The 13,982-nt window shown below is 49.9% G+C and overlaps 1 long non-coding RNA gene across 2 annotated transcripts in view; it reads left to right on the forward strand.

Moving 5' to 3' along the window:
* LOC137561572 (uncharacterized) overlaps positions 1–13,982 on the forward strand; it is a 60,480-nt gene that overhangs the window by 39,145 nt on the left and 7,353 nt on the right. Inside the window, exon 6 of one of the 2 annotated variants that reach the window (XR_011030055.1) lies at positions 2,442–2,527. The exons of the other annotated variant lie outside the window; for it this stretch is intronic. This is a non-coding gene — a long non-coding RNA (uncharacterized lncRNA). Of the gene's footprint in view, positions 1–2,441; positions 2,528–13,982 lie in introns of those variants that run through there. 2 annotated transcript variants of the gene reach the window in all.

The following is a 13,982-nucleotide window of genomic DNA, read 5'->3' on the forward strand; positions in this document are numbered from 1 at the left end:
CGGATTGTGCATATTGGGGTCATATCTGCTACCGATTGTGCATATTGGGGCGATATCTGCTACCGATTGTGCATATTGGGGCGATATCTGCTACCGATTGTGCATATTGGGGTCATTTCTGCTACCGATTGTGCATATTGGGGTCATTTCTGCTACCGATTGTGCATATTGGGGTCATATCTGCTACCGATTGTGCATATTGGGGTCATATCTGCTACCGATTGTGCATATTGGGGTCATATCTGCTACCGATTGTGCATATTGGGGTCATATCTGCTACCGATTGTGCATATTGGGGTCATATCTGCTACCGATTGTGCATATTGGGGTCATATCTGCTACCGATTGTGCATATTGGGGTCATATCTGCTACCGATTGTGCATATTGGGGTCATATCTGCTACCGATTGTGCATATTGGGGTCATATCTGCTACCGATTGTGCATATTGGGGTCATATCTGCTACCGATTGTGCATATTGGGGTCATATCTGCTACCGATTGTGCATATTGGGGTCATATCTGCTACCGATTGTGCATATTGGGGTCATATCTGCTACCGATTGTGCATATTGGGGTCATATCTGCTACCGATTGTGCATATTGGGGCCATATCTGCTACCGATTGTGCATATTGGGACCATATCTGCTACCGATTGTGCATATTGGGACCATATCTGCTACCGATTGTGCATATTGGGACCATATCTGCTACCGATTGTGCATATTGGGGCCATATCTGCTACCGATTGTGCATATTGGGGCCATATCTGCTACCGATTGTGCATATTGGGGCCATATCTGCTACCGATTGTGCATATTGGGGCCATATCTGCTACCGATTGTGCATATTGGGGCCATATCTGCTACCGATTGTGCATATTGGGGCCATATCTGCTACCGATTGTGCATATTGGGGCCATATCTGCTACCGATTGTGCATATTGGGGCCATATCTGCTACCGATTGTGCATATTGGGGCCATATCTGCTACCGATTGTGCATATTGGGGCCATATCTGCTACCGATTGTGCATATTGGGGCCATATCTGCTACCGATTGTGCATATTGGGGCCATATCTGCTACCGATTGTGCATATTGGGGCCATATCTGATAACGATTGTGCATATTGGGGCCATATCTGCTACCGATTGTGCATATTGGGGCCATATCTGATAACGATTGTGCATATTGGGGCCATATCTGATAACGATTGTGCATATTGGAGCCATATCTGATAACGATTGTGCATATTGGGGTCATTGGACGTGTTTTTTGTTAAAATCTGCTCACATTACGTGTATTTTCTTGAGAAAACCTCCACAATTATGTGAATTTTCTGGGAAAAGGGTCACCAAAACTTGGGCCCTCTGTCTTTGCGTTGCACTTTTAAAGGGAACCCGAGGTGAGAATAATATTGAGGCTGCCATATTTATCTCCCTTTAAGCAATACCAGTTGCCTGGCTGCCGTGCTGGTCCTCTGCCTCTTATTCTTTCAACCATAGACCCTGAACAAGCATGCAGCAGGTCAGGGGTTTCTGACAATATTGTCAGAACTGACAAGATTAGCTGCATGGCTTGTTTCTGGTGTAATTCAGTTCACTACTACAGCCAAATAGATCAGCAGGGCTGCCAGGCAACTAGTATTGTTTAAAAGGAAATAAATATGGCAGCCACCATATCACTCTCACCCTGGGTTCACTTTAAATTACAGTTAGCCCCGCCCTCATCCGGTCATGACCACGCCCATTTTTTCGCCGCGGCGCGCTTCGCGCGCCGCAGGTTGTAGCCACACCCATTTTTGGTGCGGCGCGCTTCAAGCGCCGCAGGTCGTCAGCTCCCCCGGAAATTGGTCCAGCACCTGCATAGCACCCCCTAAAAAAATTTCCTGGAGCCGCCACTGCTGTCAGATCACCCATCCTTGCTGAAGCCTTTTGTATGTCAGCTTTTTCCTGAAGGAATCATTTAGCTAAAGAATTCTGAAGAAGAGGGAAAAAAAAGAACATTTATTTCAAAGAGCCTAGAGGGCAAATTATACAAATACTGTGGCTGGTGGTATCACTGCAGTTCCCTTTCTCGGCCCAATAATAAGCTTTTGCTTGAGTCCTGTGGGAACAAGCCTGGCTGAATTTATCGATGTGTGCAATGGAAGACAAATACAAACATTTAGAGTTTTCTTTTGTATTTAAAAAAGAAGAGAAAATCTGTGTGGAATTATTTTATGGTAGAATGCTTGAGGCAAATGGTTTAAGAACAATAATAATAATTCATTTGATTCTCACAGAATAAGCGCACTTATAAAGCACACTTACACTAACAAGTATTGCCATTAATAGCCCCCAATTCAACCCCTTAAGGCTTATGTTAGTACTTTACTTAGTAGTAGAAGCCAAAGCAATCATTATTTTACATTTCTTGTATCTACTCCCCCTGGTCACTAGGTGGTACTGTAGAACAAACAGTAGACAGCCTTTCTATACATTCCCAGGGGAGATGCCATTTGTTATCTTCTGCACCACTGACAAAGCAACCAGAACAGAGCAGTAGCAGATATGTAAATACTCAGCCCTCCAGCTACTAAAATTCTTCATCTCCAGTACAGAGTGGGCACTCGCAGATGGAAATAAGTATCTGAGTAGTGTTGCTCTCTACAAATAGCTACAAGTACTTATCTACTCGTATTCGAAACATACTTGATTGTGGGGGTGAACTTACCTATGCCGCAGCCTAAAGATCCACTAACAGGCCACATAACTCCACTACAACCTCCTTCCGGGGTTTGAAGGAGGAAGTAGTGGAGTTACATGGCCCGCAAGTGTAAAGCATTATCAATAGGTGGCAGCATAGGTAAGCTAACCCCCCTCGGCCGTGGGCAGCATAATCTAATTTAAATTTTCGATTACGAGTAGAGATGGCCCGAACCTCTTTTTTTAGGTTCACGAACCTACTGCGAAAGTTCGGTTCACGCGAACTTTCGCAAACCGCAATAGACTTCAATGGGGAGGTGAACTTTGAAAACTAGAAAAATTTATGCTGGCCACGAAAGTGATGGGAAAGATGTTAAGGGGTCTACCACCTGAAGGGGGGCATGGCGAAGTGGGATACACGCCAAAAGGCCCCGGGAAAAATCCAGGTTGGACGCAAAGCAGCGTTTTAAGGGCAGAAACCACATTGATTGCTAAATTGCAGGCCTAAAGTGCTTTAAAACATCTTGCATGTGTATACATCAATCAGGTAGTGTAATTAGAGTACTGCTTCACACTGACACACCAAACTCACTGTGTAACGCACCGCAAACAGCTGTTTGCGTAGTGATGGCCAGAGTGCAGGCCGTGGCGGTTTTCAAGCCCATATGGTCGCCAGGCTGTGGTAGCTCAATGATAGAACAGTGTCCAGCTGATCAAATTTAGTCTGTCCACAATGAAGCAACAACCTTATCTTTGGTGTGCCATCCCCCAAGACACTCATATAGCCGGCGGTCATTGCTTCCCTGTGATACGCAAGCCCCTTCACCGCGGCAAGGTAATGATCATGAAGGTGAATGGACACATGTACATGCCTTTTGTTTGGTTGTTGCAGCTGCACTGCAGCCAGAAAAATTAGGCAGGCATGTACACGCACCAAAAAAATTATTATAGCAGCCGCTGCGCCTTAAAAATTCGGGAATCCACCTGGAATCCTGGACCCTGTTGGTGGTGGCGGAGAAGGCAGTCAAGCGGCCTGCAGGCAGAGATGCTGTATGTAGAGCAACTTAGTCTTGGGGCAGGAAGCCAGTCACACAGCGTGCAGGCAGAGATGCTTTGTGTGGGGACTGACTTAGTCTTCGGGTGGGCAGTAGCCCTCCAGGATCCATGCCTCATTAATTTTGATAAAGGTGAGGTACTGAACAGGGCTGAGCTCTCGGATTCCGAATTTCGAGTTTGCCATCGGAATTTGGCAGTTCCGAGTAAGCTCTCGAAACCCGAAAATTCGGCAATTCCGAGTACCGAATTCGCGTTTACATTGAAGTCAATAGTGCTAAATTCCATGATTAATTGTAAAGCCCCCTTACATGCTATCATCACTAAATTTGGCATGTATGTTAAGCAGATGAGTAGGAACATGGTAAAAAAAAAAATTTGAAAAGACCTTATAGTTTTTTGAAAAAATCGATTTTAAAGTTTCATAGGAAAAATGTTTTTTAAACTGTGTAAAATGACACTGCTGCAGAACAGGTTACTGCATTCCGAGTTCTGTATACATATTGTATACATTTCATGAAAACAGACAGCGTGGGGTCCCCCCTCCCAAGCCTCCTTAACCCCTTGTCCCCCATGCAAGCTGGGATAGCCAGAATGCGGAGTCCCGGCCATGTGGGGCTTCGCACCCTAAGCTATACCAGCCCGCATGGTCCATGGTATGGGGGGGCTCTGGAGGAGAGGGGCGGCCAACCTCCCCCTCTCCTCCAGAGCCCTTGTCCAATCCATGGACAAGGGGCTCTTCCCCACCTCCAGTGCCCCAGGAGGAGGTGGGGGCCGCCGACGCCCTGGGGGGTTCATGGTGCCATCCGGGGTTCCCCTTTAACAGGTGGACCCCTGAAGCCACCCCCTCCCCAGGAGAAATGAGTATAGGGGTACACGGTACCCCTTACCCATTTCAGCAGAGTTAAAAAAAGAAATAAAAACACGACAACGAAAAAAGTCCTTTATTGTTCTAAATTAACCAGGGATACTTACCTTGGGATAATCTCATGCCGGTAACCTCAGGAGTGGTCCCACGCCAGTATCCTCTTATGACATCCCACCTCCCTCCCACACTGACGAACTCCCACCACTGAATGGTCACAGTCAGCCTCTGCATCTGTATAGCAGAGGCTGAGAACACGAAAATTTTGCCTTCAAAACAAGAAATTTCGGCAAACAGTGATGCAATCAAAATGGCCACTGGGAAATCCCCGATCGCTGGAGGCCACACTAGAGTGGCGAAACCAGTGATTTTTTACATAGATGGTGGGTCCAGGTGACCAGAGCAGGAGGTGCCCTAATCCCCTGGACCCACCCATTCATGTGAAATAACGCGTATTCTGACACTCTGAGGTGGCCTCCGGGGAACGGGGATTCCCCAGCAGCCATTTTGTTTATGACACTGTTTGCCGAAAATTCTTGTTTTAGCAAACAATTTTCGTGTTTCTAGCTTATGCAATACAGATTGCAGAGGCTGTCTACAGCCATTCATCCCCAGGAGTTCTGCAGGATCGGCAGGTGCGCGGGACCTCCTAAGAGGAAAGAGGGGGGCACAGCGCAGGAAGGTGGGAAAGTGGGCACAGAGCGGCGGGGAGGGGGGGAAGCCTCCCCTCCCTCACCTAGGGCCTCCCCTTGCGCACTCCCCCCCACCTCCAGAATTCCAGCCAGCCAGCGGAACGGCTTACCGAGAGTGATAGCTCTGTGTGCCGCTGGTCTGGTATACTTCCTGTGAGAGCGTAATTGGACAATGCAATGCAGGAGACCAGACCAGCAGCAGCACACAGAGCTCTTCTCTCGGTAAGTGATTCCCGCTCGCTGCCGCTGCTGGCTGCAATTTTGGAGGGGGAGCACGGAAGGGGGACCCTAGGTGAGGGAGGGGGGAAGGCTTCCACTCCTCCCCGCCACTCTGTGCCCACTGCCCCCCCTTCCAGCATGGGAGCCCCCACTAACTGGTGACCTGCCTACCTAAACTGGGGACACCTATAGACCTGGGTATATCTATACTGGGGACACCTATATACCTGCCTACCTAAACTTGTAAACTTGGCAGCGAGCGGTTATCACTTACTGAGAGAAGAGCTCTGTGTGCCGCTGCTGGTCTGGTCTCCTGCATTGCATTGTCCAATTACGCTCTCACAGGAAGTACTGCGAGAGCGTGATTGGACAGTGTCAGTGCAGAATACCAGACCAGCGGCACACAGAGCTATCACTCTCGGTAAGCCTTTCCGCTGGCTGGCTGGAATTCTGGAGGTGGGGGGGGAGTGCGCAAGGGGAGGCCCTAGGTGAGGGAGGGGAGGCTTCCCCCCCTCCCCGCCACTCGGTGCCCACTTTCCCACCTTCCTGCGCTGTGCCCCCCTCTATCCTCTTAGGAGGTCCCGCGCACCTGCCGATCCTGCAGAACTCCTGGGGATGAATGGCTGTAGACAGCCTCTGCAATCTGTATTGCATAAGTTAGAAACACGAAAATTGTTTACTAAAACAAGAATTTTCGGCAAACAGTGTCATAAACAAAATGGCTGCTGGGGAATCCCCGTTCCCCGGAGGCCACCTCAGAGTGTCAGAATACGCGTTATTTCACATGAATGGGTGGGTCCAGGGGATTAGGGCACCTCCTGCTCTGGTCACCTGGACCCACCATCTATGTGAAAAATTACTGGTTTCGCCACTCTAGTGTGGCCTCCAGCGATCAGGGACTTCCCAGTGGCCATTTTGATTGCATCACTGTTTGCCGAAATTTCTTGTTTTAAAGGCAAAACTTTCGTGTTCTCAGCCTCTGCTATACAGATGCAGAGGCTGACTGTGACCATTCAGTGGTGGGAGTTCGTCAGTGTGGGAGGGTGGTGAGATGTCCTAAGAGGATACTGGCGTGGGACCACTCCTGAGGTTACTGGCGTGAGATTATCCCAAGGTAAGTATCCCTGGTTAATTTAGAACAATAAAGGACTTTTTTCGTTGTCGTGTTTTTATTTCTTTTTTTAACTCTGCTGAAATGGGTAAGGGGTACCGTGTACCCCTATACTCATTTCCTCTGGGGAGGGGGCGGCTTCCGGGGTCCGCTTGTTAAAGGGGAACCCCGGATGGCACCATGAACCCTCCAGGACGTCGGCGGCCCCCACCTCCTCCTGGGGCACCGGAGGTGGGGAAGAGCCCCTTGTCCATGGATTGGACAAGGGCTCTGGGGGAGAGGGGGGAGGTTGGCCGCCCCTCTCCTCCAGAGCCCCCCCATACCATGGACCATGCGGGCTGGTATAGCTTAGGGTGCGAAGCCCCACGTGGCCGGGACTCCGCATTCTGGCTATCCCAGCTTGCATGGGGGACAAGGGGTTAAGGAGGCTTGGGAGGGGGGACCCCACGCTGTCTGTTTTCATGAAATGTATACAATATGTATACAGAACTCGGAATGCAGTAACCTGTTCTGCAGCAGTGTCATTTTACACAGTTTAAAAAACATTTTTCTTATGAAACTTTGAAATCGATTTGCTCAAAAACTATAAGCTCTTTTCACAATTTTTTTTTACCATGTTTCTACTCATCTGCTCAATAAACATGGCAAATTTGGTAATGATAGCATGTACGGGGGCTTTACAATTAACCGCAGAAGTTAACACTATTTAATTCAATAGAAATGCACTCGGAACACGAAAATTCGGAACACGAAACTCGGTTTTCGCATGCAGTACACGAAATTTCGACGAAATCGGAATTCAGCTGTTCCGATCAGCCCTAGTACTGAACACTTTTGTGACTTAGGCGACTTCTCTTCAGAGGTGTAGCTAGGGTTGTAAACGCCCGGGGACAAAGTCAGTTTTTGCGCCCCCCCTTGTGAGCGCAGCTCACGTGATAACTGCTGTGATAGCACTTATCACACTTTTGAGAATCCAGCCCTATGAGTGCTTTCTGAGTGCTTTTCTATCCATCAGAGCTGTGAGTGTTTTTTTTAAATGCTCCCATTAACTTGCATTAAAATTGCAGTGCAATTGCTGCGATTGCTATTTTTTGAAAAATGGCGATCATGGCAATTTTTCTGCAATTTTAATGCAAGTCTATGGGAGCATTTTAAAAAAAAGAACGCTCAGAAAGCTCTGATGGTCAGCAAAGCACTCAAAAAGTGCTCATAGTGTGTCTACAGCCTTCAAAGGAAACCTGAGATAAAGTAAGTACAGTATAGCCCCCTGTAATCCATCTGCTTGATCTCTGCCCTACAGATCCTCTCCGTTCTCCCGCAGTGGAGTCTGCGACCCAGCCGAGTCGCGTGCACTGCGCATCTGCAGTCCCACGCGGGAAATGCACACACTCCAATCGACACCCCATGGCTGGCTGCATTCTGCACAAGAGATGTTATAGTCTTAGCAAATTGTGTATGTGCAGAACGCTCCTGATTACAGGAGTGTGATTAGTTACAGCAGGGCTGCACATGCGCAGGTAAATGCGACTGGGCCAGTTGGGAAATTTACCGTGCCAAACTACAAGAGAATGCCGATCCACCAGATGAACTACATGGGGCTGGAGGAAGCTCCTTGGCTGTGTACAGAGTAGAAGGTGATCGGATAGGGTGTGGAGTGTATAGAGGCAGAGCAAAAGCATTAGAGGGCCAGACCATGACAGCAGAGGGGACCCCAGCAAAAACAGATGGGGACAGGTAAGAAGCCACCCAGATATGTCTACTTCCATACTTGTTTAAATGGAGGGAGGGGACACAGTGAACAACATAATTTGCTACTCACAGCCTGCAGCCTTTTTCTCCCCATTCAGGATCCACCACCACACACCTTCAGACACCCTGGAGGCAATCGCTATTCCCAGGAAAAACTTTTCAGGGGGAGGGAGAGAGTCTAACTGTGCGGCGCCTGCATGCTGGGGTTCTCTTCCAAATATCAGACCCGGCGTAAGCCACACCGCAAGACCTCCCCATCCACTTTTCTTTCCTGGCTGGGTTCATGGGGTTTGCTGACGTCACAGGACTTCGGGGCCGGGCAAAGCGACGCGGCTGGCTTCTGCCCGCTGTCTTGGAAGCCGCTTCCACTTGGAGCTGAATTCACTGGTGGCACTCAGGACAGCCTGCATGCTCGATGCTGCAGGCTTTCTTCAGCCTCACACTGCCCCGCTCGCATCCGGCGGCGCTCCACACTCGCATCAGTGCACCCGACCTGGCTGTCCCTCCCTGCCTGGTCGCTCCTCCTCACTCCTGTCACCCGGCCAGTAATGGAATAGATGGGGCTGGCTCTCGGCCGCTCTGCGCAGCGTTCCATTGCTATGGACGCTGCGTGGGCCTGCGTTGCGGCGACGTGTGACGTCACTGGGGACGTCACTGACCCAATAGGGAGATGGAGACCCCGGCCCGGCGAGCTTAGTACTGAGACAAAAATACATAAAAAAAAAAGGACACACCACACGGCTGGGCGCCCTTAGGGACTCAGCGCCCGGGGGCACCTGTCCTACCCCGACCCCCCCAAGCTACGCGTCTGCTTCTCTTCTCAGTGACAATGCCTCCAGCTGCGCTGAAGGTCCTTTCTGACAGGACGCTTGAGGCGGGGCAAGAGAGAAGTTGGATGGCAAATTGGGACAGCTCTGGTAACAGGTCAAGCCTGCGCACCCAGTAGTCCAAGGGTTCATCGCTGCTCACAGTGTCTACATCCACACTTAAGGCCAGGTAGTCGGCTACCTGCCGGTCCAGGCGTTGTTGGAGGGTGGATCTGGAAGTGCTAAGGCGAGGCGTTGGACTAAAAAATGTCTGCATGTCCGACATCAGCATAAGATCGCAGGAGCGTCCTGTCCTTGCCTGCGTGGACATGGGAGGAGGAGGATTATTGGCAGTGGCACCTTTATTGCATTGTGCTGTGACATCACCCTTAAATGCATTGTAAAGCATAGTTTCCAGCTTGTTCTGCATGTGCTGCATCCTTTCTGCCTTCTGGTAGTTGGTAACATTGGTAACATGTCCGACACTTTGTGCCTATACCGAGGGTCTAGTAGCGGGGCCACCCAGTACAGCTCATTCCCCTTGAGTTTTTTATACGGGATGAAAGCATGAAAGACATCATCTTCACAAAGTTGGATGCAGACGTACTATCCATCTCCTCTTGCTCTTCCTCAGTGATGTCAGCTAAGTCCTCCTCCTCCCCCCCAGCCACGAACAATACCACGGGAACGCTGAGCAGCACAAGCCCCCTGCAATGCCTGCTGCGGTTGTTCTTCTGCCGCCACCTCCTCCTTCTCCAAAGAAACACCTTCCTCATCACCCGAGTCTGACTCCTCTTCCCCACACGAATCTTCCTCCTCCTCCCCCTCTGTGCTGCCGCAGGTGTTGAGGAAACATCTGATTCTGATGTAAATTGCTCCCACAACTGTTCCTGCCGTAACTGTTCCTCTTCACACTCCTCCACAGCTTGATCCACCACTCTAAACATGGCACGCTCCAGGAAGTCAGTGTACGGGATCAAGTCGCTGATGGTCCAGTTGTTGGGCTAGAACATCCCCATCTCCCCAGATTGCATCCTTTTACTCTAATTGCACAGGTACTGGGTGACGGCTTTCTCCTGTTCTAGCGAGAGAACATGACGAGGGTTGAATTCCAGCGAGCCTGCTAACACATATCAAGCGTCTCACCGGCAAGTTGTTTCTCCGCTGAATGTCCGCAAAGAGTGCCATGGCCGTATAAGACTGCCTGAAATGCCCACACAACTTCCTGGCCTGCTTCAGGACGTCCTCTAAGCCTGGGTACTTTGACACAAATCTTTGAATGACTAGATTAAGCACATGTGCCATGCAGGGTACATGTGTCAGCTTTCCCAAATTCAAAGCGGAAAGGAGATTGCTGCCGTTGTCACACACCACGTTGCCAATCTCCAGCTGGTGCGGGATCAGCCACTGATTCACCTGTTTGTTAAGAGCAGCCAGGAGAGCTGCTCCAGTGTGACTCTCCGCTTTGAGGCAAGACATGTCTAATATGGCGTGACACCATCGTACCTGGCATGCAGCATAGGCCCTGGGGAGATGGAGAGGAGATCACACCAGTAGAGTTGAACTGCCACTCAGCCAAGGAGGAGACAAGACAAGACAAATAACATTCATATTGGGCTTTTCTCCTGGCGGACTCAAAGCGCCAGAGCTGCAGCCTCTATAGGCAGTAGCAGTGTTAGGGAAACTTGCCTAAGGTCTCCTACTGAATAGGTGCTGGCTTACTGAACAGGCAGAGCCGAGATTCGAACCCTGGTCTCCTGTGTCAGAGGCAGAGCCCTTAACCATTACACCATCCAGCCAGGAGGAGGAGGACGACAGCAAAGAGGATATAGCAGGAGGAGAGGAGGTGGCAGGAGGCCTGCTTACAAGCCGTGGAGGTGTCACAAGTTGGTTCGCTGCACTGCCACGTACTCCCTGCTTGCCATTGGTCACCAGGTTGACCCGATGGACTTTGCAAGTTATGGACCTGCCCTGACCGTGCTTGGAAGACCAGGCATCCTTGGTCAGGTGGACCCTTGACCCAACTGTGTGCCATAGATGACACCACTTGCCTCTCAACTTCACGGTACAGTTTGGGTTTCGCTTTTTTAGAAAAATAATTGCGGCCTGGTATCTTCCACTGTGGTGTCCCAATGGCCATACATTTACAGAAGGCCTCAGAGTCCACCAGCTTGTATGGTAACAGCTGGCGAGCTAACAGATCCACCACGCCAGCTGTCAGACTCCGGGCAAGTGGGTGACTGGCAGAAATTGGCTTCTTCCAATCAAAGATTTCCTTCACGGACACCTGGCTGATGTGGGCTGAGAAGCAGGAACTGCTCAAGGTCAGAGGCGGAGTGGAGGAGGGAGAAAGCAGCTAACGATGCTGCTCCTGAAGGAGGAAGAGGAGAAGGAGGGTGGCTTGTCTTTTGGGTGCTGCTTTTCCTCAGGTTTTCTTCCCATTGCTGTTTGTGCCTTTTCTCCAGGTGCCTTCGTAAGGCACTTGTCCCTACGTGAGTGTTGGCCTTTCCATGGCTCAATTTTTGGAGGCAGAGAGAACATATGGCTTTGCTCTGAACTGAGGCAGACACATTAAAAAATGTCCAAACCGCTGAGCCCCCCTGGGGTGATGGCACTATGGTGACATCAGCAGCTGACATTGAAGTGCATGTTGGCTGGCTGTACATAGGTGGTGATACATGGCGCCAGACACTTCCACCAGCTGTTTCTGATGACAAGCTCCCCCTGCTTCATTCAGGAACTCGTCTCCTTCTACTTCTCTCTGACTCCCCCTCTGAACTGTCCCCTTGGTCATCTTGTCTATTAGGAACCCATGTGGGAGCCAGAACCCATGTGGGAGCCATATCATCATAATCATCCTGCCCTGCTTCGCTTGCCTCAGACACCTTCAAAAGTACACCAACAGCAGGTACTTCATCATCCTCCTCCTCACACGTTATGTTCATAGTGTCGCCGCCTAACTCATACATATGAGGTGGTGTAACTTGCTTAGCGCCTTCATCTGGTTGTAATAATAATGACTGTGAATCAGTTAATTCCCCACCAATTAACTCCTCCGAAGTTTCAAATGCAATGGATGGGGTGCTTGTAGCACTGGTGGCTGCGGAAGATGAGGTGTTCTGTGTTAAATAGTCAACCACGCCCTGACAATCTTGGGAGTTGATGGGACATGCCTTCTTCTGAGCACTGTACTTTGGGCCAGGGCTGCGCAAAATAAAATCAACACGACCTCACACAGCCCTGCCAGGTGGCCTTCCTCTGGGTCTGCCTCTACCTCTGCCTGTTTTGTCCGTTGTGTCCATATTGGGGGGGATGAAGTGAAAGGTATGCACTGACTTGACTAATACAATGTGCAGCTTCACAGGTGCATTTAACAGTTATGCACAGAGTGGTATATCACACTGCGTGCACTCACGTAGGTAGGTGGGTGCACTGAACACAACAGGTAGGTATATGCAGTGATGGGTATTACAATGTGCACATGTCACACACAGACAGATAGCGGACAGGCACAGTGACACTGCGTGCGCTCAACTCACGTAGGTGGGTGGGTGCACAGTGAACAGGTAGGTAGATATATGCAGTGATGGGTATTACAATGTACACCTGTCACACAATGACAGGTAGCGGGCAGGCACAGTGACGCTCAACTCACGAAGGTAGGTGGGTGCACTGTGAACAACAGGTAGGTAGGTATATGCAGTGAGGGGTATTACAATGTGCACCTGTCACACACAGACAGGTAGCGGACATACACAGTGACACTGCGTGCACTCAACTCACATAGGTAGGTGGGTGGGTTCACTGTGAACAGCAGGTAGGTATATGCAGTGATGGGTATTACAATGTGCACCTGTCACACACAGACAGGTAGCAGACAGGCACAGTGACACTGCGTGCGCTCAACTCACATAGGTAGGTGGGTGCACTGTAAACAGGTAGGTAGGTATATGCAGTGATGGGTATTACAATGTGCACCTGTCACACACAGACAGGTAGCGGACAGGCACAGTGACAGTGCGTGCGCTCAACTCACGTACGTAGGTGGGTGCACTGTGAACAACAGGTAGGTAGGTAGTTACACGCAGTGATGGGTATTACAATGTGCACCTGTCACATACAGACAGGTAGCAGACAGGCACAGTGACAATGCGTGTGCTCAACTCACGTGGGTAGGTGGGTGCACTGTGAACAACAGGTAGGTAGGTAAATGCAGTAATGGGTATTACAATGTGCACCTGTCACACGCAAACAGGTAGCGGACAGGCACAGTGACACTCCGTGCGCTCAGCTCACGTAGGTAGGTGGGTGCACTGTGAACAACAGGTAGGTAGGTATATCCAGTATTGGGTATTACAATTTGCACCTGTCACACACACAGGTAGTCACTGAATGTGCTGGGCCTGGCAGTGGCGCGCACACACAGTATGAATTATTAAGGCTGTCTATGCAACACAAGTGTCAGTGGGACACACAGAAAAAAAAATAGATCACAATAACAAGATTAGCTCTCAAAAGAGCTGTTGTGGGGTGCTATTTTAGCAATAAGAATCAGCAAGGAGCAAGCTAACAAGCCTACAAGAGCCTAACTAATCTTTTCCTATGAGAGTCCGCAGCTGCAGCAGCTGTCCTTTCTCTATTTACTGCAGGCACACGAGTGAGTAAAATGGCCGGCGATGCCTGCCTCTTAAAGGGGGGGGGAGTGGTTCCAGGAGGGAGTGTAGCCTGATTGGCTACAATGTGCCTGCTGACTGTGATGTAGAGGGCCTAAGTTGACCCTAATGGTGCATTATGGGGGCG

This window comes from Hyperolius riggenbachi, chromosome 3 (assembly GCF_040937935.1).
Source record: "Hyperolius riggenbachi isolate aHypRig1 chromosome 3, aHypRig1.pri, whole genome shotgun sequence".
In the NCBI taxonomy this organism is placed as follows: Eukaryota; Metazoa; Chordata; class Amphibia; order Anura; family Hyperoliidae; genus Hyperolius; species Hyperolius riggenbachi.